This window comes from Hydra vulgaris, chromosome 14, assembly GCF_038396675.1.
Source record: "Hydra vulgaris chromosome 14, alternate assembly HydraT2T_AEP".
Classification (NCBI taxonomy): Eukaryota; Metazoa; Cnidaria; class Hydrozoa; order Anthoathecata; family Hydridae; genus Hydra; species Hydra vulgaris.
The window spans coordinates 17,831,419-17,859,246 of record NC_088933.1 but is presented as its reverse complement, the minus strand read 5'-3'; the positions used below and the strand labels follow the sequence as shown (position 1 = coordinate 17,859,246).

Here is a 27,828-nt window from a genome sequence, read left to right as displayed (position 1 = left end):
AAATAAGGAAACAATTTCTAAAAAATTATGATTGTTAATAACGAATAAGTCGAATGCAACATTAACTTAAGCCAAATTTACCAAGTTAACAAAACTACATTGAAAAAACACTTCTAACATATGCTAATTTTTTAATCTTTCATGAAATCTGCTATTTTTTAAATAACTATTCTAAACACGTTATTTGTTTTGCAATTGTTTGAACACCAAAATTAAAAATTACAAGACATTTTTAACATAGCTAAGTATATTTTTGACCAGTTAACTTGCAACAATTATACCCTCATTTTGTGCTATCACAACATCTAACCCTATTAAAATCATTTGACTATAAAAGAAAGCTATTAACGTGCATATTACAACAAAGTGTACTTTGAGATAAAGATGAAGTTTAATTAGCTTGGTTCGAAATCTCATTGTATTAACTCATTATATAGTTTCATATATAAATAAATGTAAAGGTTCGTTACGTAAATAACTCATGATATTATGCAAAGAGCCCACTAACATTTGAATTTTGCTTTTTTTATATTGACAAATTGTCGCATAACCCATTATAAGAATGTTTTATGTAGTAGAATTAATATTAAGAATGTTTTATATTGTAGAAATAATAATAAAAATGATTTATATAGTAGAATTAATATTAAGAATGTTTTATATAGTAGAAATAATATTATATATTATAAATACATTATAGACTTAATTTAAAATCTTTATTTCCAACTAATTGGTTTTCTTTTCTAAAATTAAAATGCGGTCTAAAAAAAAGTTGAAGAAATGCAATGAAATTTGATCAAAACCACCAAAATATCAAAGAAATGTTTTCTCAAATAATATACAGTTATCATAAAAATTGCTGATTGATTATTCCATTTTATTTTGCTAAAAATCTGATGCTCATTTTTGTATGAAAATCCGTTTTCAACATAATCTATGAGAAAAAAAATTGTTTTTAACATTATCTATGCCAAAATAAATCTGTTTTGAACATAAGGGATCGTCCATGTATTACGCAATTTAAAAAAAATGAATTACGCAAAATAATAAAAACGAATTACGCAGTTGAATAAAAACCGCCGCGCAAAGAGATCTCCAACTTCTATTTTTTAAATAAGATTAGCGTTGCGTAATTTATGGACGATCCCTTACCTATGAGAAAAAAAAATCTGTTTTTAACATAATCAAAAAGTAAAAAAAATAAATATTTTCAGCCTGATTTTAAAAATATATTTAGAATCTGTTTTTAATATGATTTTTATGAAAAAAGAGAAAAACATAAGTTTGCGTAGGTAAACAAATAAACCTTGGAGAATTCTTCAAAAGTAATAACTCCATCGTTATTCCCTGCTTCTTGTAATATTCTATCAGCAATTGCTGTCAACTGATCAGATGATTTATTAGCGCCAACCATCAGTTTTAATATCTAATTAAATAAAGCTTTATCAAAAAAAAACGTTACAAATTTATTAATTTTCATTTTTTAACTTTTTTATTTACCCCCTCCTCCCCCTCCTCCCAAATTATTGTTTAATAATTTTACTTGTTATCAAGAAAAAAAGAAAATTCATCTGAAAAACTGAAAACAAATCAATTATAATTATTTATAAAACCTAAAAATGTAATAATGATCAATACATCCTATAATATTTTTATTTAAATTTTTAAACTGATGCTGCCTTTACTCATTCGTGTGTGTTTGCATAGAACTAACGGCAGCCATTACACCCGAGTAAACGGCGAGAAAGAGTCGCAGCACGTTTGGTTTAAGAAAATGTGAACAAAAGTGTATGGAAATATCTAACCTATGTTAACTTCAAATTATATAATGCTAAAATATATATTTACTTTTACTTGAAAATTGCATTGGGGCAACATCTCCTTAATTTTAATTTATAGCATTTCTTTGTAGTTTTATAATGTCTTTTATTTATTAAATAGTGTTGGAACATTTTTAGAACAATACGCCTTAGGGGTTGTCCATAAATTATGTCACACTGTAAGGAGGTGGGGTGGAGGTTAGTGATTTTGTGAGGACTCGCTTGATATAGTAAAGGCGATTTACAAATTATTAGAATTCTTTTATTTGAAATTAGCATGATTTTATCAGCATATTAGGTCCAAACAAGAGCTTTAGATGTTATAATTTTTTTTCGCTTCAGGGTTTTTTTATATTTAAAGAATTTTTATTTTTTCATATAATTTTCAAAATCTTTCTACTACCCCTAATAGTGAATCTAAAGAACACCATTTTGGAGTCTTCAGACCAATTTCGTTCATAGGCGTTGACATGAACTTAGTTAAAATCTTTTGAAAAAGTGCATTAACCTACTATAGATCCTAGTTCTAATCAGTTCTGACGTATATTAACTATATATAGTTGTCAAAATACAATATTTCTATCAATTTTAAAAAAAAATACTAGAATTCCGACCAAAAAAGTGCTTATAATTATGGAATATTGCAAATTAACGATCAGAACAGATCATATAATTAAACTATGGTGTTCATTTTACCTAAAAAACGTATTTATATAAAATCTTATTCAAATTTGGATGAGGGATTGTGATTTTAATAAGACTTTTTAAAAAAAAAAAAAAGAATCTTTGGTCTGGGTTTTTTTGCTACAAATATTTATATTTTATTATTCCACAAAATTTCTCATTTTAAATTTTTTCCTCTTTTTATAATTCACAGACCTGATCATTTAACGGAAATATTTCATAGTCAACAAAATATTATACAGACGCTATAATATTTTAAAATTGCCATAACTACACCGAGCGTACGACTATTTTGTGACGTGTGGTGGGGGAGGTTAGGGAGGGGGTTATCATAAACGGTCAAAAATTGACGAAAAAGAGACGAAATTTATGGACGACCCCTTAGTGAAATCTTTACCAATTTTTTAAAATACAAAATAAAACATTTAAAAATTCTATTGATGTTAAATACATAACATGAATATGTAAAGATATTATATACTATAACAAACTAAAGGGAAATAATTTTTAAAACAGCAGTAGAAATATTTTGCGCATATGTCACAATAAAGATTCTTAAGATATTATGTGCTTAGTTAATTAGTTAAGTCTGCTCGTTTAACACATATTTTCAGGGTTCATGGCAGTTTTAGAAATCTATTTTTCCAGAGTATTCCCCGATTTTCCCCTGTTTTCAAGTACTTTTTCTCCGAGTTTGGGATGTGAAAAGTATATAATATTGCCTGTTAATGTTAAAGGATGTAATACTTTCGCAACTAAATACATGTTCCCTTAATATTTTTTATCAGAAATTTTTAAGAAATTAGATTTAACTTTCTTTTTACTTCATTGATAGTAATCCATTAAAGGAAAAATTTTTATTAATATAAAGTAGTTTAAAAAAAGAAAAAAATTAAAATTCATTAAGTATAAGAAATATATTCAAAAATAACAGTTTGTATCAGTTGTGAACAAAGTAATGTGTTTTATTTACAAAACATAAACTTTACATTAAAACTATTATGGATAAAGTTATTTTAGCAATTTTCTCATTAGCTCTAAGATACCAAGTGCTAGCTCTAATTTCTTAATTTCTACGTTTTTCTCATTTAATTTTTGTTTCATATCGTTAGCTATAGATATTAACCATAAATCTTGCTTCTCCTCGGCTTTTTCAATAAATTTTACAAAATCAAACTGCAACATTTCACTAGTTTTTTTCAGTTGACCTCGTCTTGTTGCAACTTTTTTTATTTCATCGCTAACAACTTTTTTTGCCAATTGACTTGCTTCTTTTTTATTATTTGGTTGAACTTAAGCAGCTTCTATATCTATTATGGGTTGATTTTACATTAAATTTCGAAATTTCGTTACTAAAAGTTATTTGATAACATATCGTCTTTGACTAAACGTCTAGCAGTTATTGAGATTTCAATTTAATTTTAGCACTTCCTAACCAATCTTATAAATATGGTGTTATAACCAGTCTTCTTAATAATAGCTTTTTTCTGAAATCATGTCTTATATTGTTATATTTAATTAAACATTTAACTAAACATATTTTCTTTTTTTTTTATTCTGATACACTTCCAACAAGACAGCAAGCAACCACTATTAAGTTGGGAGTTATTAGAAAACAAAGAAGTTAAAAAGCCAGGAAATAATTGACAGAAGACTTAAAAAACTATAGATTGTATGCATCAAGCAAGAATAAGCATTGTTTGATGGAACTAGAGATGATAGCTCCTTTGAGCAGCGACGATGATAGTATTTGTTGAAAAGAGAAAGAGAACCAACCTTACAAGGATGGGAGAAAGGTTCAACCTTGGCAGATAAAGCAGATGCAACTACGTTACCATGCTTTGGGCGTTGCTAGAAGAAAAAGAACATCATTAGAAGGAACCAGCCCAAATATTATTCCATACAGGGGCGTGTAAGAGATTTGTAAAGGTACAGAATTGGTATTACAGCCGGCATTCGGCAATTCCAAATAATACCTAACTGGTAAAAATCGCCGACCTTGTTTTTATGTTGTATGGTAACCTCTTTGCATTAAATTTTTTTTGCCGACCTGATACCGACCTTTAACAGTTTGAGATCAAATGATATGTATATGATATATATGAGGTCACCTCATTTTTTCTAATTCCGACGGTTGGATTAGGAGTAAGAAAATGACGAGTACAGCAAAAAGAAGCAAAAATTTAGCAGATATTAAATTTGCAATCAATCATATATATGATTTCCATGAGAGGTCAGTAGTGAACGACAATCTAAGTAGACTATAATCAATATAATATAATCAGTATTGCAAGCTCTAATTGAGGATTTGATTTCTGTTCTAAGCAATTAAAAAGAGAAGACTTTTTTTTAAGACAGAAGTATAAAGTTGAGTTGTAAGCAAATAAAGCCACTCTAGATGTAAGGTTGTTATGAAGATCATTGATGTAGATAAGAAACAAAAAAGATCCAAGAATAGAACTTTAGGGTACCTAAGAAATTACTGGAAATGAAGAAGGGTGTTGGCCCTCAAAGATGACTTTGATAAAGTGGTTAGAATGAAATAATTTGTTATCCTCAAAAACCTTGTCAAACACACCATATGAAGCTTATGGAGAAGATCAGCATCCCATAGGTTATCGAAAGTTTTAGATATGTCAAGAGCAATAGCCTTTGTAGAACAAGAATATCTAAAACCATATTGATTGTCTGATAGCAAGTTATTTGACTCAAGACGGTATGTTAGAAATTTGTTGACCAAAGTCTCAAAGTTCTTGCTAATGACAGAAAGATACTATAAGATGTATATATAGTTACTATATATTATAAGTTATAAAACCATTGCAACAATGATAAAGACTCAAAAGTAACTTTAAGCTAAATAAAAAATAAAAAAATATTCCCTGAGTTTTCCCTGATTTTAAAGATTTTCAAATAAAAATTGTATGGATGTCTGAAAAAAAATTTAATAAAAAAATAATAGAAACTCAATAAAGAAAAAAATTTAAAAGTCTGCACCCTTTTTTTTTACATAGAAGTTTACAATTTCACAATAAGAAGTTATAAAGTATTACCATTAATCATTAACTCAAAACAAGGCCTTCTTAAACAGGCTGTGACAGCTCATTTTCCGAAAAAAGCGAAGGCTGCCTTTTTTAAGGTTGAAACTATTTTTTATCCTTGCTTTTGTAAACAAATTTCAGAAACAAATAAAGAGCTTTATATTTTTATTGTAATTAACTTATTTCTATACGTTTATAAATAAATTAATTACAATAAAAATTTTAGTTTAGATAAAAATCTCTTTTTTATTACTATGTTGGTTTTAGCTGTTTAACACTTGTAATACAAATAATAAATTTTTTGATAAAAATAAACAAATATAATAACTTTACTTTATTAAAATTATTTTGACTTTTTTGACTCAAAGTATTTTATTTTGAAGTTGAAAGTTTTGCTTGTTTTATTAAACATTCCTTCCCAAAATCTTTAGAGTGTTTTTTACAATAATTGTTTAAAAAAATGTTTGTTAAAATGCAGCAAACTTTTTTAACAGTTCGAACAAGCAATTGAAATTTACTATTGCAGTTAATAAAAATGTCAATTAATCCTCTCTTACACAGCAATGGTGAAATTTGTTATTCATTGTTTTTTTTATATTTGAAGTGACACGTGTGAATAAAGATTCACAAGTGTCACTTCAAATATAAAAAAAACAATGAATAACAAAGTGGACTAAATTATCAGAAGGTTCTCTTAGTCTTTCCCTGTTCAAAGAACTGATCAAAGTTCCATATTTTTGAAACATATCAAAGGTCTCTGTTTCTTCTAAAATTGAATGTAATTTTGGAAGTTTGTAAGCAAATAAACCTGCAATATATAAAAGCCCTTGTTTACATTCATTTGGCAACTGATCTTCACAATTTTCACATATTGACATATCAAACTCCACATCAAGCTCACACTTATCACAGTGGTGGTGAGCAGGAGGAAATATTGTAAAATCTGTTTGCTCGTCTAGCAAATTTCTAGTTTTGTCAATTTTAAAATTTTGAATAACATTTTGCACAGCTATCAGATATGTGCCACCTGACCCTTGCCGATATTTCCCAAACTGTTTTTTTAGTGCATCTGATTGCATATGTCCTAACAATACATAAGATTCAACATATACTTGGCACAGCCTGCTAATTTTTCAGAAGTTTTTTACAAACCACTCGCAGTATCCATTGTTAACTTTTTTTTCTCTCAATTTTGAATTTACGCACTTTAAATTTTCAGCAAAATAAGAAATATAGTTCTCTAAGAAATCTAATTTGCCAATCATTGACTGAAGTAATAGGCTTTCTTCGAATATCATTTAATCTAATATCTAGACCTTTTGCTTTACTGTTGACAATAAGGCACAACTTGACAACTGTTTTAATAAAAAGTGCAGTATCTTCAGCTTCAGGAAATTTTACACATACTGCACCCGTTTCATCAAAAAAAACTTTGAGAACTAATCCAACATTTTGTCGTTCAATTGGTTTAGTGACACAGCTTTTTTTGTTAACGGTTAAAGCAGTATTTTGAAATTCCTGAAACTTTTTAATATCATCTTTATATATTCAGTATCTTCAAGTTTATTTATTTTGTTTGTCATTCATCGTAACTCTCATACACTTGGCAAAACAAGCTTCTCTACGAGATCAAAATATACCAAACAAGATTTTATATAAAGATGCAATGCATCAGAAATGTTTCTAAAGAAAATGGTGTACTGTTTGTTTTATTTAATAAAGCTACTTGATGCCTAATATAACTTGCTTGCTTACAATCTGTTTCATTATAAATAATATAACTAACAGCATTCTCCAGTTGAGAGTAATATTTAATAATTCCTTTGTTTAAAAAGACAGTTTAATTTGTAAAAGTTGGCTATATCTAGTAAAATAAATCTCCAGAATCTTCTAAAGTTATATATATTGAAAAGTTAGGTACTGGTTCACAATGTTCATATGATATGAAAGATATATTTTTTTCTTTTTCAACAAAATAAATTTTTTCTTTGCAGTTATTTATCATTGACTTTAAATTTTTTTACGATTGAATTAAATTAAATAGCGTCAATTTTTTTGAAGTTTTCGAACTTATCAAGTAAACTATTTCTTTTTCATCTCATGAATGTGACACCTCATTTTCTAGACACTATTGGAATACAAGAGACTGGTATAGCTTTAAAGACTGATGGAGGATGCACTGGAACAAAACTAAAACCTTTGACTTATTTTAATTATGCATCTTTGTGCTGAGCACAAATTCATTTATAATCTGTAAATACAAAGTTTCCATTTTGAAGTTTTTTAATCCATAACTCGCGATCCTCAGATTTAAAGGGAAATCTATACATTGTAACATAAACATTATTTTTTATTTGTAATTTGAGGAGCAATCATAAACGCAGCCTTTATTAGACATTTCACAAGTTTAACTATAATAGTTTAAATCAAACAACCAAAATCCTCATCGAAACTATACTTCTCCATAAAAAGTCGGCCTTCACTAATTTTATGGAAAATGAGCTGTGGCAGCCTGTTTAAGAAGGCCTTGACTCAAAACAAAGATTTGACAGACTTAAATTTTGTACAACTTACTAAAAATTATTGAAATAAAACGACCATATTATACGCATCATGGTAAGTTCATTATTTCACATATTTTTAAGTCTAATGCCAAAGGTTTTTTAATCTTTTTATACCGATTATAATTAATCCACATATTTCAAAAGAATATGTTATTTCAAAAGAATATGTGTTTAATATGTTGATTAATTAATATTATAGTTAATCAACATAGTTAAAATTTTAAATTTTATTTAGAATACCTGTTTCGGGTACTAATATCCGATCCACTGATAAATAACAGTTTGCACAACAACTACTGAAGCGCTTAAAAATTTTAAAGTTAATTATGTTATAAATTATTTTTTTATTCATGACTTTAAAAGATAGACATATGTATAGTTTTTCTAACAGTTACTAAAAAATATTGGAGAAAGGAATTAATATAGGAAAATGTTTGGTGTAGAATAGACTTACCAAGATCCGTCTTATATTGGTCCAGACTGCTAGTTTTAATATTACTCAATACAAATTAATAATGAAACCAGTTTTAAAAGTCTTTCGTTTACATCTGGGATATTTTTATGCATTGGGGAATTCATCTGCCCTCTTATTTATTTAAATTCTGGAGACTCTTTTTTAAATAAGCCCCTGCTTATTACGTTTGCAGACAAAATCTTCTGGACAAAAATTTCCACCCCACCTATTTTTAATCCAATCCCAGTTTGTATTTAAATACCTGAGAGTATGTACTAAGATAAGCACTTGGACACAAGTTATGTTTAAAGACATTAAAAACTTAACATAAGAAAGTTTTAAAGACAAAAAAGTTTTTAAATCTGTAAATTTAAAAATATAAATTTAAATGCTTTTAATATGAATCAGGAAAAAAAAAAGTTTATTTATATTTTAAACTTATATTTAATTGATGTAATGTATACTTTATATCTCATCAACACAAGCATCATCACATGATGGTGATGTGATCAGTTAATGTTCATGTGTAATATAATGTATTATTATATTATTCACTTAATAAGTTTATTGACGTCATTCTCAAGCTAACAAACCCAGTTGAAATAACTCAGTTGAAATAACCCAGTTCATGTAACACAGTTGATATACTTGTTCATTATAAAACTAATACATAATTTTAGGCTTTTGAACAAGATTTTTAATATCAACTTAGATATTTAGTATAACTATGAAAGAGTATCATAGAAAATTATATAAGAATTTTATTTAACAGCTGGCAAGTTGAAAATGAGGAGTTTTATCCGGCCATTATATTGGAGCGTAAACCATCTTGGCTGAGAAAATTCAGAAAAGTACCGGCTACCAGATTACTGGTCATGACAAGTGTCAAGTATAACCCAACAGCTAAATACAAGAAAAAACTGCTTGTTTGGCTTTGCTTTTCAGAGCACGGCATTTCAAAACCTTTCTTCCTCCCAAGCGGCATGGCAATCAACCAGTAGGTAGATAGAAAAAGATTTATTAGAACAAGTTAAAAAAATACATGTTCTAAAGGACATATAGATCCAATAAATGGACACAGATGTTCTTAAATAAGTATACATATATAAACAATACATATATAAACAATATAAATAATAAGTATACATATATAAACAATGTACATATTGAACAAATATAATTTATAATACAAACATTCAAGATTTCATTCATTTATTTACTTTATAGAAGCAGTGTTTTTCAAAATTGCACGATTTTATTTTATTTTTAAACATACAAATATTATCTGCATTTACAGCTTATTCAGATTATTCCAGATGTTCAAAACTTATTGAGATAAACAATATTTGTGAATGTCGAGTTGACATCATTGCTTGGGAATCTTATAAATATGACCACGGGTATATTTATTATTGGTAATCTCAAGAAATGAACTTTTATCTATACAAACCAAATTATGCATAGTTTTGAAACATGTAACTAAATCATGTTTCCAATCCTCTAGAGAATCCAAACCAAGCAGTTGTAAACAGCTATAACTGCTTAAACAACTAAAAATTCTATATGAGTAATCACTATCCAACTTAAAATTCTATATGAGTAATCACTATCCAAAATACATTAAAAATCTTATGCCGCTTTGCGGCATAAGATTTTTTATGTATTATGGATAGTGATTACTCATTTTGTTATAATACTTTTTCCTGATAGTTACAAATTCATTAATATCAGTACCAAAAAGCCTTAGAAAAATGCTCCATTAGTCCTCAATTGTACAAGCAAAAGAAAACTCAAAATTCCAATTTATTTTTGATAAATATAACTCAAGACCCTTAACATCAGCATTAAGAAAGTTGTATAAAGATTCTTATTTATTTTCACACTGGTGAAATCATTTGTATTTATAGAAAATTGGACTGTGTTATGGTCGCTAGTGCTAAAAGGACACTTGACAGATAAATCACTTACAAGAGAAATGTTATTAAAAAATGCAACATCAAAAAGATTCATTTTGTGCATGGATTCTTTAACAAATTGGTGAAAACCAAGTTCGTTTAACAAATTTATACTAGAATATACTACCACACTTTTCATTTGGTGAAACATAGATTAGCCAATCCTGAGACATAGAGTAGCACAAATTATAAATAATTGAAATCCTAAATTCAAGATAAGCAACATCTGTTATTGTATAAAAAGGTGGACGATAGCAAGTTATTAGACTGAGTTTCTGAGATACAAAAATCATATCAACACAGATAATATCAACACAGATAATATCAACACAGATAATATCAATAACAGTATCTATTTGCTTAATCTGTACTTGTTCTACCTTAATGTCATTTCTACATTAAATTGCGAATTTTTATGCCATTTTTAATACGATCTTTGCAATAAAACGATCTATTTAAGCGAGGTATTCGAAAGAGATATTGACTATTCAGATAATGCCGTTTATTGTAGAGACTATTCAGATAATTCAAATATTGTAGAGCACTATTTAGATAATTCAGATAATATTTTAGACCTAGCATCAGCGCATAACGCAAAATCAGTCATTTCCTAACTGGAGGCCTAACAAGATCAATTTTATCTAAAAGGAAGACAATCCTTCAAATGTCCCAGAATTGCCCAAATCAAAAATTTCTGAGGCATTCTGAAAGGCAAGGTTTATGCAAAGAATTGACAGGCAAAAAGTTTAGATCATCTTCGCAAAGAGAAATGCTTCGAAGAAGTCAACACGGTCAGTGTACAACATTTTGAACAACAGGTTCCAGCTCTTGTTGATTCTGTTCAACAACATAGCTTAATAGAAGATTAAAAAAACTTTTTACAATAAAGAATGTGATGCTCTAATCAAATCTATTTAGTTTTTTGAAGAATATTGAAAAAGAGACATTTCTTTAAACATTGTCTCAACTTGAAAGCCATTAGGGATGAGTAGTCCAAAAAAAAACTCTTAAAGCAAAAAAACTTTATTTAAATAAATGTAAAAAAATGGTAATCCTAAAACACGAGTTTGCAATTTAAAGTCAATGAAGTTTATATAAAAACAAAATTTAGTAAGTTCATAAAGTATTTAATTCATACATGAGTAATATTGTCTTTTGTAATTCCTCCAGTTCTATGAATATCATACATTTGAAATGCATCTAAAATATATTAAAAAAAAGGAAAATTACAAATGCGATACAAAGCAAAAAAAAGAGACTTTGAAAAAAGACAAAATCAGGTAGCTTAAAAAATTTTTTTAATTCAAATTCTAAAAAATTATAAAATGCTTCCATAAAAGTGCTTAAAGTTGTTTTCATTAAAAAAAACTTTTTTTAAAGAATAATGATAGGAAAACAGTAAAACATTAAAATTTCAAATGTTCAAGTCTTTTTTTATCTAAATTAACAAAAAGTAACCTGTAGAATATCATACAACATAACTGTTTGGTTTTGTCTCATTAAACTTAATATTTTATATATTAAATATACACAAAAAAATTATGTGTAAAAAAAAAAAAAAGTAATAAAATCAAATGCAATAAAAATAATAAATTATGCATTATATTATAACACTTAATATAATACTTATACTTAATCAGTAATATATTAAGATTCTTATTATGACAATAATATATTATGACATTTAACCTTATTTTCCTCCTTTTCACTTTTTTTATAAAAATAATGGAGCACTTTCTTCTGATTAAGCAGCCTGTGCCAAAACATCAGCTTCTCTTGAAATGATTTTAATTTTGCTTTAGCTTAAAACAGAGTGGTAACAGGTCCTTAAAGTAACTTATTCACAATATATAGTGAATATATCACAAATGTAGGCCAGCTGTGCAACAAAGTCATCAGATTTTTGCGTAACGGTAAGGAAGGAGGCGTTAACTTCCTGGTTAAATGCACTTAGGTTTTCTTGGGGCACCTATTGAAAAAAAAAAAAAAAAAAAATCAACTAAATCACTTTTCTATTGTGATAAAAACTTTTTCATTTCCTCTCATAGTGCAAAAGCATAGGAAAACAATTTTTTTCTTTTTGATAGCTGGTGCACAACTGCAAAAAATAGCAGTTTATTAAGTTTAGCCTCAATTTTTAATTGTAGATTTGGACAGAGATACTTGCTTTGTTTTTTAAACAGCTTTGTTTGAAATCATCAGCTTTACAATGACATCAACAAAGGAAGAAAAACCTTTTTCCTGATTGTATGTTTTTGAATAAATTTAGCAATCTTATGAGGTTATCCTCATAAGGTTGCTATGTACCTTATGATGCAGTGACTGAAGCCTTATGATGCAGTGAATTCTTTTTAAAAAATTGCCAGAAATATAAAGCATTTATTTTTTCCAAATATTTTTTTCAAAAACCACTACGTCTTACCAATAGTGGTTTCAATTAGAATACATCAAAACCAAAGCTGCCAAGGGCTTTGGAGCTGCTCTGGAGCTATCAGGAGCTAGTGACTTTACATGGAGCTGAGCCAAAGCTAAAATATTTCTGGGTAGAGCTGCCATCAGTAGACACTAGATAATTGGTCTCGAGTCTTGATTTATTGTCTGGTATTGGTATGATATCATACAGTATCAGTGCAATACCATACAGTATCGGTATCGAAACCATGTAATACTGGTATCGCAAAAATCATTAATGTTGGTATCGTTTGGTCTCAATGCAATACTTAACAGTATCGATATCGAGACCACGCGATATTGGTATCGAAAGGTAGTTAACAACCAGGGCCCCGGCCAAATTTGGGTCTTTTTACAAACCCGGCCTTGGTTAAACAATAGTTCTAGCAGGGGTTATGAGCCGGGGCTAGGATTTTTTTTTTTTTTTTAACTACAATTTTTTTACTGTTGTTGTTTCTTTTTTCCAAGCTATAAAAGTTAAATAAAATATATATATATATATATATATATATATATATATATATATATATATATATATATATATATATATATATTTATTATGAAAGATAAAAACTATAGGAAAATCACAAATATTTTATAATTACATTTAAATATATTTTAAAATACATTTTTAAATATTATACTTATAATGCAATAATTTACAATTAAAATTTACAATATTAAGTAAAAAATTAGCCATTTTATTGACAATTTATGTTTCTTTGTCGGAGTCTGAAGATTCAGGATCCTATACATCACAATAGTTTGAATTAGGTGGTACAAAGTCTCCAGGAGCCCCACTTAAAGATGTAGTATATGAAAGTGCTCTTAAATTGTATTTTAAAAAAAGAAGTGCTTCAAGATTTTTTGTTTTAAGTCATATATGTTCTTTTTGTATTGATTTTGAAACTTTTAACTCACGTTTACTTGTAGTTGAGCTTGAAGGTGAACATAAATATACTTGCAAGGTTTTCTAGCATTGGTAACTCACTTTTCATAGAGTTCCAATATGACAATGGATCTTCCGCAACATCTATTTGCTTCGTATTTATATACCTTTTAAGCTTAATTTTAGCAGATTCAGTTGCATTTAGATGGAGTCTATCACTTTCATCATCATCTAATACATCGTCTTCAAAAAACGCTCTTTTGGAAAAAAATTTATTTTGAAAACCTGCAGTTTTGTACCTCGGAACAAGTAATGTAGCTATTGACAATACATTATTTTCTTCAATATTTAGAAAACTTGAACAATCATTTTTTCCCTCCACATACCTTAAAAAAAAAATCATAGCGCTATCAAACAACCAACTCAAAATAATGTAATAAAAAAATATTAATATATACCTTGGTGTTTTTTGTAAAAAAATATTTTTATGCATTTTTAATTTTATATCTAATAACTTATTTATTTCATATTTATTATTTTATTTATACAAAAAAGTACTACACTTACTGTGCTATTTGTTCAAGTAAAACTTCTTTCAAGGTTCCAATTCCTATTTGAGTAATACTATTAAGCTCTATCTTGAGTTTTTTGGTCAAAGAAATGATATCCGAAATTAGAGCAAAATCACTCTCTAATACTTTGCGGGCATTACCTATCGGCCCGAGCATTGATACAACTTTTGGAATAAGATCCCAGTCACTTGGCATCAACTAAATGAATGAGGTTTTAAAAAAGTAAAAGTATGAACTTATAAAATTATTATTATTATATTTTTTTATATTCTACCTTTGATTCGGAGCAAATTTCTAATTCAATATCATCTTCAGCAAGTTTAATAGCCTGTTTTTTAAAGTTAGATAAAGATATCACAATATAACATAAGCAATATTACAGGTTTTTAATTTCAAGCATTATATTTACCTTGTCAACATTATTTTAACGCCACTCTGCTAGTATATTGAGTTTTTACGCCACTCTGCTAGTATATTGAGCCAATGCTTTCAAAACCAGCAGTTTTGTTGTACTTGCATTGTCTTTAATAACATTGTGAATGTTGCTTAAACTCTTAAAATCTTTATAGATGTTTTTTAAAGCTTCTAAAATATTCCACCCTGTATAAGATATTTTAAATGGAATACATCTCAGAACAGCAATTTTTTTTTAAAGTTCTTAGTTATCCAATGAGCAGTATATAACATAAAAGAGTCATTACTTGGTGAAGTCCAAATATCAGTAGTGATAGCGTATGTGGCATTCAGAATTGACTTTACTGCATATTGAACTCTTTCGTTGATGTTTGGAATCAGCTTTGTCCAAATATATTTTTCTGATGCAACTTTAAATTTTTTTGAAAGATGGGTAATAAATTTTAAAAACTGATCATTTGCAACTGTTCTATATGGAATAAAAGCATCACAAAGCCAATAGACTAACAATAATTCTCCTTTAATTTGATCAGGATTATCAAAAGACCATTTTAAATGCACTCCTAAGAAATCTTTTAGAGTTAACTGTTTGGTGCAAACTTTATGTTTTAAACAAAAAGTTTGTTTGTTTAAAACATAAACTTTAGTCTTTTCTTCTTCTCTTTCTTTCTTTTTCTTTTTTCAGTTTCTAATGTTTTTATTTATGACTTTGTTGAAAAATTTTTAGATGGTGCACCAGTTGCACCTGTTTTAATTTGAATATTGCACATATTATATTCAGCAACTTCTGGCCGCCCATGAGCAACAGTGAAATAATCCCAGACTGCTGAAACATCCCTGTTAGCCATTATCTTTAACAAAATTGAATGTAAATAGATGATAATCATTACAAATAATAAATTTTGTCTAACTATGATATAAGAAACAATCTGTTTTACTGATATTTTATTTTAAATGTAAAATAATTAAAATAAAAATTAATATAAAATTTTAGAAATAAAAAACATAACATTTTATAATGAATTTAAAATCAAAAGTTATTTATTTAAAATAAAAATTATTATTCTAGTATAAAAAAGAACAGCCTATATAAAACTATCGCTATTTTAAATTTTGTCTTAATTTCTTTGTTACTTTTACATAATTATATAATAATATCATTTTTATTACTATTATTGTTATTATTTTATATTATTAATATTGTTATTATTATAGTTATTATAATTATTAATATTGTCATTATTATTATAATTTTCTTATTAATTGTCATTATTATTATAATTTTTTTATTAAACAGTAAAAACAGTGATGAAAATTATTATATATATTTCAAAATAATAAAAATAACAAAAACATTAAATGAAAAAAAAAAGAGCAAAAAATTTAACAAACCTTAAAATAACTTTGTTCAGATGGCTTTGTTTCAGATGGCTTTAATGAATAAAACTTTACTAGTAGCATAATGAATTTAACTGATAAAAAAATACTCTTTTTATGCCAGTCAAAAATAAGGGAGTCAGATGCATTATCTTTTCTTTCAGACACATTGTCTTTCTTTCAGACACATTGTCTTTCTTTCAGACACATTGTCTTTCTTTCAGACACATTGTCTTTTCTTTCAGACACATTGTCTTTCTTTCAAACACATTGTCTTTCTTTCAGACACATTGTCTTTCTTTCAGACACATTGTCTTTCTTTCAGACACATTGTCTTTTCTTTCAGACACATTGTCTTTCTTTCAGACACATTGTCTTTCTTTCAGACACATTGTCTTTTCTTTCAGACACATTGTCTTTCTTTCAGACACATTGTCTTTCTTTCAGACACATTGTCTTTTCTTTCAGACACATTGTCTTTTCTTTTAGACACATTGTCTTTCTTTTGGAATGACAAAAGTATTAAAATACTATTTGTATAATCTTTTCCCAGACATATGGCTCATTATAATAAATGTTCTGCTTGTACTAGCCAAAAGTTGAAAAAATTAGACATTCACAATTACTAAACTGCTGCAATAAAAAAGGTGATAAAAAAATATTTTAATTTTGTTTTACTAGTTATTACTATTTTTATTTGTGTTGTTGTTGTTGCTGTTGTTGTTGTTGTTGTTGTTGTTGCTGTTGTTGTTGTTGTTGTTGTTGATATTGTTATAATTATTGTTATTATTCTTCTTATTATTATTTTATTGTTGTTATTGTTGTTATTATTATTATTAGTTTATTTTTGTTTCTGATTAACAACATATTTATGTATATATGCATATATGTAATATATATATATATATATATATATATATATATATATATATATATATATATATATATATATATATATATATATATATATATATGTATATATATACATATATTTATAAATGAATATAAATATATTTTATATTATATACTAATTTTATACTATTACTACTTATACTAAAAAACGTGATTTTAAAAATTTTGAACCAAAATTTGACCCTGAAAAAAAGAATACAAAAAAGCCAAATAGAACTAGAAATGTAATTTGGTTCTACCTACATATAGCATAAATGTTTCCACTAACATAGGAAAAGTGTTTTTAAAATTGGTCGATAAGCATTTCCTGCCCTCTAATAAATTACATAAAAGTTTTAATCGAAATACAATTAAAATTAGCTACAGTTGCAAAAAAAATATGGAAACAATTATAAAAGGTCACAATAATGCTTTGTTAAACAAAAAAGAAACCCTAAATGAAAAAACTACAGAAAATTGTAATTGTAAACAAAAACATAATTGTCCAATGAGTGGAAGTTGTTTATCAAAAAATGTGGTATATAAATGGGTTGTTTCCTCTAAGAATGTGCCTGATAAACAATATATTGGCATAACAGAGGGTGAATGGAAAAGGCATTTTGCCAATCATAAGCAATCTTTTAAAAATAAAAAATATTCAAAAGACACCATGTCAAAATATATATGGCAATTAAAAGGTAAAAATATTGATGATTTTATACTAAATTGGTTTACCCTTAAAACAGCGCCTGCATATAACAATATTTCCAAAAAATGCATACTATGCTTACAAGAAATTTTTGAAATAATTACACCTGTTAACCAAGAATGCTTATTAAACAAAAAATCGGAATTAATTTATAAATGTAGGCATGAAAATAAGTTTCTTCTAAAAAACTATAAAAATAAATGAGCTCAAATAATATTTACATTAAATTCCCTTCTTGAAAAACATTTAAAAAAAAAAGCATAAGTAATCATTTGTAAAGAATTCTTTTTATAATACTGTCAGCCAATTCCACAAATGTGTGAAAATTTACAGTAGTTAAGACATTTGCGACTACCTGCAATTTAATTTTTGGTATAGATTGAAGTTTTATTAATTTGATCATTCATTTCTGATGAGTCTTTATTAATAAAAAACTGTGTAAAATGAAAAAAACATTTTGTTTAGTGATTTTCTACTATTTTATACATACAATTAATTGTGGGGTTGTTTTATCCGTATTTCTTGGATTTTGAATACTGATGTTGTTAACAAGATGTGATTATATTATGTTAAATTTTACATGACATCTAGTGGTTTGTAATTAAAGTGGATAATTGTTGTTAATGTGTTTGTACGGTTTTATGTGTAATTGCTTATGTGTTTATTTTACAGAGGAGTAAATAACCGTTATTTACTCCTCTGTAAAATGCAACAAAGCATAAGAATAAAAAATCATGTGCTGTTTCACCTTAAATATACTCAATCCAGTGCATGTGTTATTCAATTTGCAATTCACAGCAGTCAGAATTATTAAAATAAATAGCAATAACATTTTTAGCAACAGCATTCATATCGCACCTAACATAATTAAGGAGTTTTTGTAGAGCGCCCAATGGCTGAGTAGTAGATTCATGCATAACTTGCGATTGGGCACGGAGTCTTGAAGCATTCAAATCTGTAGCAGAAGCAATGACTTCTATATTTATTAAACTATCTTCCGATGAAACATTTATAAGTACTAATTCTATCTTTTAAAGGATTAAATATCCTTGTTGTTCAAATCTATATTCAATACTGCCAATTGCTATTTCTATATAAAAATATATCCTCTTGAAAAAATCAAAACTAGAAAATTCAGGTACTATTAATGCAAATTCTTCAATTTTAAAACAACAAGGTATTTTGTTATGATGAGGCAAAGTAGGTTATTCCATTGGAAGCTATTTTCTTTTGATTTCAATATGATTCCAGAATAGCTCAAATGAATTTTCAGACCGGATAGATCTCAATGTAATCAAAGTTTATTTAACAACTTTCTGACCTTCACTAGCTGAAAGTGTTGACTTTTTCAAACTTTTTGATAAATTGTTTTGCAAAAATCATGCAAAGAAGTCTTGCCTAATTAAGTGATGATCTCGCTGTCCTTTGTCTCAAATTTAGCTTCTTTCCATGCTACTAGTAAATCTTTATAGTTTTCAGATATGAAATAAAATAATTCTGCTCTTACTGTCTAGCATGTCAGGCAGAGTAAGCAGGAATATCAGGTGTCCTAGGGAGAATTTTTTTTTTTATCTTTTTGAAAAGACATTCATGTTTGGGACACTTTTCTTATCAATTTTGTAATTTCATGAACAGTGTTAAGAGCATTTTTCATAATGACGATGGCATTGAGAGTATCTTGTACTGTTAAGTTCAGAGTGTGACCATAACAATGGGAATATAGTGCTTTGGGCTCAAAGTGACTTACTCTCTTTGCAACTCCAGACATACTACCTGTCATGAAGCTGACACTATCATAACATTAACCGCAACAATTATTTATTGAAAGATTCATTTGCATAATAACATCTTTGATAGTTGCAGTTATACTTTCAGCAGATATATTTTCCATACTGTAAAGTCCAATTAACTCTTCGTACACTTATAAGTCATCTTCATTTACATATTGAAATCAAATCATCATTTGTTCAGTATTGGACTGATTTGTAGTTTCATGTACCATAATAGTAAACCATTTTCCAGAAACATTGGATGTAATGCTTCTGAGTATAGTTAGACCCCTTATCTGCAGAATTTCATTTTGGATTGTTGCACTTGTGAATTTATCTTGTGACTTTCTCATCTGCTTTGTTAAAGTAGGATTATCTTTACTTCTGAGATTAAGTAACTAAGAAAAGTTTGAATTAAGTTTTTTAAAATCTTTATTTGTATTGTAATCACCACAAAGAGCAATACTTTGCCTGGCAAGAAATTGAATATTGCTGATTATTTCCTTTTATTTTCTCTATTTTTTTTCTAACATTGCATTGAAGTAAGATTGCTCTGTTTTCCTTTTTTTTCTCTGCATGAGTTTTGCTGAGAAGTTCACCAATATCTTTGTTGAAAGAATATGTTGAAAGAACTATTATCTTCCCAATGGGTTTTGATGGGAGAGAATATTTTGATGCTTTTGGAATTTTTGTACACCCTCTAGAAAATTTTGTAATTTTTTTGTAAACCAATTAGAAAATCCAGTTTTTGTAAATACATTTGCTGCATTTTAAAGCTGCATTTTGAAGATGATAAATTATGCATTTCCACTACCAAACAACAGTAGCATAAAACTGTATCATTAAATTTGTTGTAATGCAACCACAGAAATACATTTAACCATTGCTCATAAAATGATCGCTTCTGACTACCACATGTACATTTTGGAAAAAGTAACACAGATTGATGCAGACTATTACTTATTTTTTGGTAGACTTTGAAGGAGTGGAGTTAATGTTTTTGTTGACAAAGTTAGTAAACGAAGAATTAATATTAACACAAAGCTAATAGATGATGCTAAAGTAAAAGTAGATATTTTGCAGAGTCAATAGAAAAATTAATAGCAGTAGTTACAGGATCAGCAATAGATGCTGTCACTACTGCTACTAATTCTTAGTAAAATGACTCTTGAAACCATCAGTAGTTAAATAGCATTTAATAAAAAAATGCAATATTTGCGGGATTGCAGGGCTAGCAAAAGATGTAGTCTTAACAGTAGAGGCAGTGGTAAGAGAAGAGACAGTTCTTGCATAAAAAGAAGTAACGGTTAAATTTCTGCCCCTTCCAATCATTTTAGTCAATTTTAATTCCTTTAGTCGTTTAAAATGCTTGCCTTCTGCTCCAGATAATTTCCATTTTAAAGTCATATCACTGAAGTAAATCATAGAAAACATTGTTATTTAATGTTATGCAATTATAAGAAACTTTTTTTATCTAGTTTGAAACTAAAAAATGCATATTTAACATTAAAATTGCTTTTAATAATACAAATGATTTTAGAACAAGATTGCCATCACTTTTTTATGCAAACTGATATAAAAAAATCTTATCTAATAATTATAATAAAAATTATATATTTATAATATATAATTATATATCTAATAATATATAATTATAAATAATAAATTCTTGAAAGATTTTCTCAAGCTTAAAAGCGACTACAAATAACTACAAAACAAAGAAACAAAAAATGAAATACAAATAAACTTAAAAAAAAGTGTCTTACTTTTTTTTAAATTTTTTAAAACACGAGTTCAACACAATGTTTTAATGACTTCTAGTCAACGAGTTCTATTTTATATATATATATATATATATATATATATATATATATATATATATATATATATATATATATATATATATATATATATATATATATATATATATATATATATATATATATATATATATATATATATATGGAATCGATAGCGTAGAATCGGTGGTTAAAATTTTTTTGTGGCATTTTTACTTTTATTATTAGCTTAATTGCAAATTATTTTTCTTTTGATATTAAAAAAAAAAATATTTTTAATAAATATTTTAAAATTAATTTATTATTATAAATATTTTTGATTGTTTACAAATATATTTAATTAGGGATGCAACAAAAACAATAAATGACCCCCTCAAGCCCCCACTTGTCTACAGCCATGATACTAAAAAATTAACTAAAAAAAACTCTAAACCTTTAAAAATGCTAAAAGAACTTTGAAAATTCAATTTCAAATTAGTACATATTAAATCCTATTATATTTATTGTATTTTGAAATTTTTTCCTTTGCAATTTACTTTGCTGTGCAACACTTTTTTGTTGTGCAATACATACTTATGTTGTGCAACATCTTTATTAAAACCAAGAATTGCAATAATACCAACAATATTAATGCAATTCTTTAATTAAAATAATTTTTAAATTACATAGTTTTAGTCATAATGTTAAACCAAGCTTCAGTGCAAGCACCTGGATCTTTAGTCAAGGTAACAAGCCTAGACAACTTACCTTGGAGAAGAAAAAATCTGAGGTAAAACCCCTAATTTATGGGTTAAATCTATGGGTAAGAATTGATATACTTAGTAAAAATAGGATAGTAATCTTTCTAATGGTAGTATCACAATAAAAATAGTCATGATTTGTCCTGATCTGCAAAACAAATTAATGCCAGAATAGACATTTAATTGTAAATAATTGCTTTTTTGTTTCATATCTAAATAGTAAAAAAGTTTACCTCCTATTTTTTTTAAATAATAAATTAAAGAACATGGAACTTTAATCAAATGTAAGCCTTATTTGTTGTTATACTTTAAATATAAACAATTATAAAACAAATTCTTATAGAAAATTTACATTCTAACTTATGTTCTCTTGTGTTTAGCGGATTATGATTGTGTGACGAGATTGATCGAAAACGAGCAAGAGCTCTCATAAAAGCTTTGAAGTTGATACCATCCTCACCACCAATTTCAGTTGCATGATTTTCACTTTTAAAAAATAAATTAAAATTAAAATTATATGTATATATATATATGCATAAGTATATATATGTGCATATGTATATATTTCTTTAAATATATAAACATACATACATGCATACATACATATATATATATATATATATATATATATATATATATTATATATATATATATATATATATATATATATATATACATATATATATATATAAATATAAATATATACATATATATACACATGCGTTACGCAGAAAAATATACGCACACGTTTTTATCAGTTGAGAGAGTTTCTTTTGCTCATATCTCAAAATGAGATTTTTAGTTATCTCATCGTTTTTCCCCTGGACCCTTCATATATATACATATATATATATATATATATATATATATATATATATATATATATATATATATATATATATATATATATATATATATATATATATATATATATATATATATATATACATATACATATACATATACATATATATATATACATATATATTAACGAAGAAAAAACAACTTTTTCTATGGTACTTTAAGTTTCATGCCTATACGGCAATCATCAGCCATTGAATACCATTGAATATAAGCCATTGAATAGTTGTTTTTTCTTCGTTAATATATATGTATATCGCTCTATTTGAAGTATCTTCTTAATATTGAGCACTCTTTTACGACTATGAGTTTTGTTTTATTATTATAATACAAAACAGCCTTAAATATCAATATATATATATATATATATATGTACATATACATATATATATATATGTATATATATATATATATATATATATATATATATATATATATATATATATATATATATATATATATATATATATATATATATATATATATATATATATATATATATATATAGATAGATATATGTACATATATATATATATATATATATATATATATATATATATATATATATATATATATATATATATATATATATATATATATATATATATACATATATATATACATATAAACAATTGCCCTTGCCCACTCCCTCACGTGTGTAAGTCAGTTTACACAGGAGAAATAAAGCTTGAGCAAAAATACAATTAATTTTTTTTTTTAACAGTAAAATTTGATATTTTTTATGTTATGCCATATTTTACTTACATAAACAACAAAATTAGTAAAAAACATTTAGTGCAATTAAAAAATAAAGCTTGAGCAAAAATACAATTAATTTTTTTTTTAACAGTAAAATTTGATATTTTTTATGTTATGCCATATTTTACTTACATAAACAACAAAATTAGTAAAAAACATTTAGTGCATTTAAAAAATAAAGCTTGAGCAAAAATACAATTAATTTTTTTTTTTAACAGTAAAATTTGATATTTTTTATGTTATGCCATATTTTACTTACATAAACAACAAAATTAGTAAAAAACATTTAGTGCATTTAAAAAATAAAGCTTGAGCAAAAATACAATTAATTTTTTTTTTTAACAGTAAAATTTGATATTTTTTATGTTATGCCATATTTTACTTACATAAACAACAAAATTAGTAAAAAACATTTAGTGCATTTAAAAAATAAAGCTTGAGCAAAAATACAATTAATTTTTTTTTTTAACAGTAAAATTTGATATTTTTTATGTTATGCCATATTTTACTTACATAAACAACAAAATTAGTAAAAAACATTTAGTGCATTTAAAAAATAAAGCTTGAGCAAAAATACAATTAATTTTTTTTTTTAACAGTAAAATTTGATATTTTTTATGTTATGCCATATTTTACTTACATAAACAACAAAATTAGTAAAAAACATTTAGTGCATTTAAAAAATAAAGCTTGAGCAAAAATACAATTAATTTTTTTTTTTAACAGTAAAATTTGATATTTTTTATGTTATGCCATATTTTACTTACATAAACAACAAAATTAGTAAAAAACATTTAGTGCATTTAAAAAATAAAGCTTGAGCAAAAATACAATTAATTTTTTTTTTTAACAGTAAAATTTGATATTTTTTATGTTATGCCATATTTTACTTACATAAACAACAAAATTAGTAAAAAACATTTAGTGCATTTAAAAAATAAAGCTTGAGCAAAAATACAATTAATTTTTTTTTTTAACAGTAAAATTTGATATTTTTTATGTTATGCCATATTTTACTTACATAAACAACAAAATTAGTAAAAAACATTTAGTGCATTTAAAAAATAAAGCTTGAGCAAAAATACAATTAATTTTTTTTTTTAACAGTAAAATTTGATATTTTTTATGTTATGCCATATTTTACTTACATAAACAACAAAATTAGTAAAAAACATTTAGTGCATTTAAAAAATAAAGCTTGAGCAAAAATACAATTAATTTTTTTTTTTAACAGTAAAATTTGATATTTTTTATGTTATGCCATATTTTACTTACATAAACAACAAAATTAGTAAAAAACATTTAGTGCATTTAAAAAATAAAGCTTGAGCAAAAATACAATTAATTTTTTTTTTTAACAGTAAAATTTGATATTTTTTGTGTTATGCCATATTTTACTTACATAAACAACAAAATTAGTAAAAAACATTTAAAATAAAAGAACGCTTAAATAAGTATTACATAAATACGCAATAACATTTATTCACCGTCAAGTTTTTGAGAGTGTCTTTAAGATAAAAAAGTAATTAAAGATTTTTTCAAATATTTTGACAATTACTTTAAAATAAACTCTATAAGTCTAAATAACCAGTATAAGAACTTCACTAAAACATATTAGTTTTTTAATAAAGCGGTTAACTGCGTTTACCCATTTGTGAGTGTTTTACACTTAACTCACGACACCCATTACATTTAACTTAATGGTGAGAAAGAGTCGTAGCACTTAGTGGTGAGAGTGGTTAGGTTGCAGCTTTTCTGAATTGATTCACCCTTGTTCAAATCATTACGTTGGCATACTTTTTTTTTTAATCTTTTTCAATTTTTCAAAATATAAATTAAAACATTTTTGAAGTTTTATACATATTTTTACTTTTATAAAGTTTTGTTTTTATTTTAAAATTGTGGCAATATCTCTCTTAATTTTAATTTATAGCATTTATTTGCCGTCTATATTAAATAGTGTTAATATTTGGCAGATTAGTGTGCCTTAGCGATCAAAGGGGTTGCTCATTGTGCTTCCGAAGTACAACACAATAGTTCAAATGCTCTTACTTGCACATTTATTGTTTTGTTTTGTTTTAAATATTTTCAAACTTTTTAAAATACAAAATAAAATATTATTAAAGTTCTATGGATGTTATATACATAACATATATAGGAAAGCATATATATATATATAAAATTTCAATAAACATCAAAACAGCAGTTAAATTTTTTGCTCAAATGTCATAATAGAGATGTTTAGGTAATAGTTAAATCTCCACATTTAACATACTTTACAAAGATATAAAATATGATACAAATACCATAAGTTAGAACTAAATATTTACTTTCAAAAAATACCAAATCTATTGTCATATAATTATTTGATTAAAAGTTATGGAGCTTTTAAACCACAACATTTATGATTTTTTTTTGTAATATTTTTGACATTTTCAGAAATGAACATTTCCAGCAATTAAGGGGAATTCTTAAAATCGCAACAACATTTCCATCGCGTTCATTCTTTTTCAGTCTTGCATCAAAAGTAACAATAAACAAGACCATTGTTATTCAAAACTTTGTAATTTTTTTACCCTTTTTTTTTTTTAATATTGAAATTCTAATTGTAATGGTTAGGACACCATAATACATATTTATAAAGCAACTTTTAAAAATGTAAAAATTATAGTGATGTATTATGATTTAGACATATATAATTAAAAAAATTAAAGTAAAAAAGTAAAACAGTAATTTCAAGGCTGAATAAAAAACCAATCATTTTAAGCAGATTCACCTACCTAATAAAATCTTTGCTACTTTGTTGGAAATAATCAGAACCAGCTGTATCTTGACATAAGGAAACTCAACTAGTAACATTAAGCCTAAACCATGGTTCGGAAGAATGCTAAAAGAGCACTCCATTCATAAATGAGAAATGGAAAAGTAATAAAAGCAAATTTTTTATGTTTCACAGGCATTGCGACAAAATATTCTTAAATTGCACAATGTTTCCAGATCAACTATAAGTCATGTATTAAATTAAAATCTTGATTTACCATCTGTCAAACCCTTAAAAAATTGGGGTGCACCCTGCCATTTTGCCAAACCAAAATGTATGCATGTATGTATATTAGAAAAGCAAAAACAGTTGGACGACAGCAGGATGTTAAAAATACATACATATATATATATATATATATATATATATATATATATATATATATATTTATATAAGTGTATATATATATATATATATATATATATATATATATATATATATATATATCACTGTGTCACAAAATGACTTTTAATTTGAACCTTTTTTCCTGAGAAAAATTTTTGGGGGTATGATAGTACAAGTATGTAGGAGTATACTTATTAGAGTTGGTTTTGAAATCTTTTACAATAGTCTGTGAAAGAAAAATTGATTTGAAACTTTCAATTTTATTGCTCTGAACAAATGAGTTACATTTTCTATTGAGAACATTTGAAACTTGTTCTAACATATTTATTCTATAAATAAGCAGCGTACTCACAACTTAGAAATAACAACAAACAAAACAGTATTCATTTTCTTCATAAAATTTAAAAAAATCAGATTCTAGCCTAACAGATCAAGCAACTTAAAAAAAAGGATTACTCTTATTAAATATAGTTCTTAAAAATTGATGTTGAAGGGTAATTTCTTACATATCATATGTTATAAAACAGTACTGTCTACAAAGAAGTTAAAAAGAATGCTTGCTGTTTTAATCAATCAAACAGTTTAGAAGATTCTTAGGATAGTCTGTATCATTATTGGGCCTTTTGAACCGTTGCCAGTATTGGTTGAAGCCATGATAAAGTGATTCTGTTGCTTGCTCTTAATAGATGCCCAGTGAAAAAAGACAGAATGTGCTTTGGGAGTGACACAAGTGTTTGGAAGCTTGAGGTAGGAATCTGTGAACTCTTTAATGAGGATGCGATAGTTGTCTTAAAGAACATTTCCAAAGGAAGCACAAACAACTGTATCAAGCTTTCTGAATATGTCAATGAATGGAAATGCTAACAAGCAAGCATGCTTTTCCTCAAATTGTCGAAGCAAGCCAATGTTTTGT

General features: G+C 26.1%; 1 long non-coding RNA gene across 1 annotated transcript in view; it reads right to left on the bottom strand.

The window, feature by feature from the left end:
- Positions 1 to 803: 803 nt before the first annotated feature.
- Positions 804 to 27,828, bottom strand: part of LOC100201670 (calcineurin B homologous protein 1) — a 73,177-nt gene continuing 46,152 nt past the window's right edge. Inside the window, exons 4-7 of the long non-coding RNA XR_010643819.1 lie at positions 22,482 to 22,615; positions 11,657 to 11,718; positions 1,307 to 1,426; positions 804 to 934 (exon numbers count right to left, since the gene is read on the bottom strand). This is a non-coding gene — a long non-coding RNA (calcineurin B homologous protein 1). The remainder of the gene's footprint in view (positions 935 to 1,306; positions 1,427 to 11,656; positions 11,719 to 22,481; positions 22,616 to 27,828) is intronic.